Source organism: Gastrolobium bilobum, unplaced genomic scaffold (genome assembly GCF_033153095.1).
Source record: "Gastrolobium bilobum isolate Gb01-03AN ecotype WA unplaced genomic scaffold, APGP_CSIRO_Gbil_v1 utg168286, whole genome shotgun sequence".
In the NCBI taxonomy this organism is placed as follows: domain Eukaryota; kingdom Viridiplantae; phylum Streptophyta; class Magnoliopsida; order Fabales; family Fabaceae; genus Gastrolobium; species Gastrolobium bilobum.
In genome coordinates, this window is record NW_026897443.1 from 8,475 (window position 1) to 14,165 (window position 5,691).

Here is a 5,691-nt window from a genome sequence, read left to right on the forward strand (position 1 = left end):
TCTATTGTTGCTTCCATAGCCACCTGCATAACATTCAGTAGCTAAATCATTACCACATTCACCAGATTCATGGGGTCCACCATAGATAGAACAATTTTGACTAGACTGGGTCAAATAAAGCTGTTCAGATGAGTTGGATGATTTAGATTGTTCCCTGTGTCTCCAATTTTTTATGGCATTGGTAAGTGTTGCCAACTGTGCAGAGAGGGCATTAGCTTCATCCAATTCTAACACTCTTGCTTTATTAGGAGCAATCCATTGCTCTGAGGGCCATTGGACATGTTTTTTTGACAGTTTCTCCAACAAGCGAACGATTTCATCATAGGTGAGATCTAAGAGATCTCCACCTGTAGCTGAATCGACATTATCCTTCAATTGTGGTGTCAACCTATAGTAAAAAGTGTGAATAATTCCCCAATATGAGACTCTATGGTTGGGGCATTTGCATAACAACTCCTTGTACCGCTCCTAGCTTCATGTAAACTTTCATCATCAAACATCTGAAAAGATGCGATATCTGCTCTGATTTGGGCTTGTTTCACATGAGGAAAAAATGAGCTACAAATTGCTCTGTGAGTTGCTCCCAATTCGTGATTGAATTTGGGGGCAAGGTTTTCAACTACTCTTTAGCTTTTCCTGCTACGAAAAATGGAAAGAGGCTCATACGCATGTTCTCTTCTGGAATCTCCTGAACTTTAAAATTGTCAACCATTTCTATGAAGTTTTCTAAATGATTGTGGGGGTCCTCCATAGGTAATCCATGAAACTGACCCACATTTATAATCATTTAGAACATTGTTTGTTTAATTTTAAAGTTAGGAACATTAAGAGGAGGAGGAACGTAACCTCTGTTTGGATCATTTCTGAAAGGAGCAGCCATATCATTTATGTATGGCCCTCTTCCTCCATTTGTCCTTCTCCATTCTTATTATTATTACCATTTTCACTGTTATTCAAACCCTCTGCCATTGTATTATATCTTAGTCTCTGAACTCTTCTTCTGTTTCTAAAAGTCCTTTCGGGTTCTGGATCAAAAAGTATTGTTTCAAGTCCAAATTCGTCAAGTTTCGTGTTCATAAAATGGAAGTAGAATGGCAGCAATGGTTCATAACATGAAATTATAAGAAAATATAAATAGTGTTTCCTTCTAAAACGCTGACTTTTGCTAAAATGATCCCCGGCAATGGCGCCAATTGCTTAGTCGAGTTGACAGGTGCTCTAGGATATTTCAGGAGCAAAAGCTTGCAAGAAGTAAATTTCACGCGATGAGCAATTAATCAAATGAGGAGCAACTCTACCCAAGATGCGCAAGTGCACGCGTCAAGCAATATAGGGTTTTCAAATAGCGCCAGATTATCGTCCTCAGGAAACAAATGTAAATGTTACATTAAAAAGGAAACAATTGAAAAATAAACAAGACGAAGAGTAATAAGAACAAATGTAAGTAGCTGAATGCTGGTAGTGATTCTTAACCTTCATTGAACGATAATAACACTAAAATCTCATTAAACAGTAAAGATCATCAAGTTAAAAGTAATGATGCAAAGGTCAATGTTACCGAAAAATACTTAGAGCAATTATGTGTTTCTTGGATTTTAGTTTACAAAATATCAACAACTTTAAGAAAGGTAAACATAAGGTAAGAAAGTACGTTTCCAGGTTTAGTATTTTCACCCCCTTGGTTGAACCCGCAACGTTACACGTTTTCCAAACTAAACTATGCTCTTGTCTCTCCATTACGGTTTATCTAATGTAACCTAGAGCAAAGGTCTTTTGTTCCAGATCACTCTTGAAGTTTATTGAATTTAAACTTAAGGAGATCATGTTTGCCTTCTCAGAAGAGGTTGGCTGAAGGGATCACTAGCAAAAGTTATTTACACATGACAATGCTCCCTTTTCTGGATATTCTTCTGACTCAGAGCAAAATATCCTAAGACTTCTAATTTCTCTCCACACTACTTTGTGAGGGTTTCATCGACCAAGTGGTCCTAGGATGACTTTGCAAACCAAAGGGCATTGCGAAATGAGAACATTAAAACAAGGAACATCTCATAATTCATTAAAGAAAAGACGGTTTCATTACAAATTCATCCTAAGACAAAGAGGGTTACTTCTACCCCACCCTTAACCTACTTAAGAGAATTACTCATAGAGAGCATAACTCCAGCTACAAAAGAAAAATGAGAAAAAACGTTCTGAAAAGTCTAAGACATCGGGTTGAAGATGACCCCCCGGTCCAAATCTCCTTTCCTTTTATTTGAGGCTTTTGCTTTCAATCTCAGTCGCTTTATGAATCTACGACCTATCTTTCCTCAAATTCTCCCCAATCACAGCGTTGCTCCTTGCCAAATCAGCCCTATTGCTGTTGTGGTCCCCTAATTCCTTTCATTCTTTTTGCACAAATCTGCACAGTGAGGATGCACTCCCACATCCTCTGCTGAAGCTGACATGGAGGCACTCGATTGGCTACTTTTTCTGCGCCTGTACTGTAGCGCTCTTTCTTGTCTCCTTCTGGTGTTGCCTTTTAACTTTTCTTCCAAGTTCCTCCTTCAATTTAGTGGGCTCTCTTTTGCTGGGCTTCCAGGTTCCTGCAGAGACAATTTGATCCATTAAAAGCATAAAGGAAAGAATACTGCCTTGATTCTCATATTATGAATTGCTCCAACCCAAAATAACAAATGTCTAGTCCTTGCAGAGAAACTGGAAGAAAAGGGTAAGTTATACATCAATAATTTGGATTTATGAAGCATCACGACCATCAATGGACCTCAACTTTTGAGGACCATCAATTGTCACTCTCAAATAACCCTTGCCCATATATATCAGATTACCTATTTCAGGACACTTATGAACCCTAGCCTCCAATTTCCAATACACACACCATACCTTGGATTCATGCCCCAACATACTTGCATATAATTATGTATCATCCATTGTGGTTATCTCTCTTTCATAGAAATATCTAGTTGACGGATCCTATATCAAATACCATTTTCTTGAATCCAATAATAAGATATTATAGAACTTTTTTTTAGATATTCCAATCAATTCATCGCTTCGCGACTAGTCCGATTCAGGGTAGGTCCCAGGATTAAGGTTTTAAACTCCTCCCAAATACGATACCGGGAAGAATCAAATGCATGCTCTATCCACCACCTACTCAGTTTCGTGACGCGAACTGAGCTACCATCATTTGGTATATTGTAGAGCTTTTAGAACAAACAAAAGAAAATTAAGAGAGATTTCCAAAAAAAAAAGGTAAATGGATCTTAATTTGTGCCCATAAGAAAAATATTGTTAAATTGTAAATTAGTAAAATCACAAATACCAGTATACCAAAAAAAAAAAATCATAAATACCAGTTCTTTTATAAAAGTTTGAATCACATAATTATTTAAGATTAATGATATATAAATTAAGGACTCAGATCAAAAGATCATACACACAGGGAAGTATCTATATAAGTAGCTGTTTGTGTTTCATATGTGGATGCTCGTTTAAAAGAAAGATAACATTAATTTGTCAATGTGGTCATTCAATTATCTCAGGGACTCGGTCTTTGTCACGGTATAGCGGAATGATCAGATTTTTATTTTTATGGTTGTGACTTGTGACACATTGGATGGTTAGATATTATTTAGTAGTGAGGAGTGATCTGCATTGCTCAGCTTTTTTTTTCTCTCTCCTATATATATATATATATATATATATATATATATATATATATCACATTTTTTCTCTCCAATTTTGATTAGTTTATCCCACTAAATAAATGATGGATTTTATTAATATCAAGTTAAAAGAGATAAATTATCTCATGTCATAGAGATAAATTTGTGGATTCTACCACCTGAAAAAAAAAAAAAATATAACATAATTATCGAAATGGGTGTGTAAAAAAAAAAGTTATCACATCTAATAATATAAAAGTAGTTTTTTCCATAAATGATACTCCTGTTACACTTTTATTAAGGAGTCCTGTAGGTCCTTAATAATTTGGCACATCAAGATTTTAACTGTCTGCACAAATGAAGCACTTAGCCAATCCCAGCAGAGGACCAATGCCGACCAAATTGTTGCCAGACGTCATTTGCAACTGAGATATATATGATATGATACTCATCTGTCCCCATATCAGTAGCATTAATTATTGTGTTATAGCATATTAATAATTGGCTCCTATTCTACTCTCAACACTAACCGAAGACTTAGTCGCACAACAAAGAAACTATATGTATGTAGTATACAAAAACATGATTATATTAATACTTGATTCTTAATCCTTAATCGATGTCCCATTAATGTTTATAAATTTATTAAATACAACACAAAATTATTTACCAAAAAAAAAAAATTACAACACAAATTATTTCATTTTACTATTGCAATATTTCTGATTGGTTTAGTTTTCTTCTCAATTGATCATGTCGCATAATACAATGTCATAGACGTACAATCATATGTAGTGGTTTCACTTTTAAGTTTGATTACTTCAACTTCAACTTCACTTGTACAAAAAAAAACCTTCACTTTTTCATGCCCAATCATCGATCTATGGAGAAACCCATGATAAATCGTCCGAGTCAAAGGTAGAAATGTACATACTCAAAAATGATAATTAAATTACGGCAAGTATGAAATATAAAAAAAATAAGATATATTTTTTTAAGTATTTGTGGTACTATTTTTTAATATATAAATGAAACAAGGTGGCTAAAACACAATACAACACTTTTATTGAAAAGTGATACCACACATATCTAACAAATTTAATGTAAGTTATATATATATATATATATATAAACCAACCAACATGAACCTTAAAGTGGCCAGAGACAGTAAAAAGAAAGCCCACTTTACAATTTACCAACCAACATGAACCTTAAAGTGGCCAGAGCGAATCGAACCCACGCCCTTTTGGGGTATGGGTGTTACACTCTCCCTGAGTGGCAGGAAAGAGAGAAACGAATACGAGCACTAGAAAAAGAATTTGTATTATATTTTTCTCAATGAATCTCATACACTAGTAGTTTCCTCTTTATATGAATGATATTGCATGTATCTCATCTGTTATACACCACAGACACGTGTTATGCTTACAAGACACCTATTATACCCACCAATCCCCAATGCCATTATATTCTAACTAACCCTTCTACAAGACACATAATTTTGTTCCCTTCAACAATAGAAGTCTTTAAGTCTTGAGGATGGTACCCTCTTCCCCTGTTCTTTCTCCTTCGTAACATACCCTCCCTCTTCAACAAAAACCTTGTCCACAATGTTTAAATCTGGATAAGCACTGCGCAAATTGTAACATCTCGGGCGGCGCTGACGAGGGCGGGGAGTGATCGCCGGTGCGAAATGACATGGACAAGGAGCAGCTCCTAGCAGGCTTCCAGCGACGGGGGTACATGAATGAATCGAATCAACACCTGAAAGAGAGGGATTCCAGAGATTGTGCTGGTATGGGACGGTACAGTTGGGAATAGCTTATAAGAATTAATTGGTACTACTTATACTAACAAGACGCATCTACTTTTCGGTAGCCTAGAACGGAAGAACTCCATAGTTAAGCGTGCTTGACTTGGGGCAATTCTGGGATAGGAGACCTCCTGGAAAGTTTTCCCGAGAATGTGCGAGTGAGGACAAAGTACGTTGAAAGTCTCGTGTTAGTGTGTGGGAACAGTC

At 36.0% G+C, this 5,691-nt stretch overlaps 1 non-coding gene across 1 annotated transcript; it reads left to right on the forward strand.

Annotated features, from left to right (window-relative positions):
* The first annotated feature begins 424 nt into the window (after positions 1–424).
* On the forward strand, positions 425–528 carry LOC133306990 (small nucleolar RNA R71). Its single transcript, XR_009750992.1, has one exon. It is a non-coding gene; the product is annotated as a small nucleolar RNA R71 (small nucleolar RNA).
* The last annotated feature ends 5,163 nt before the right edge of the window (positions 529–5,691 follow it).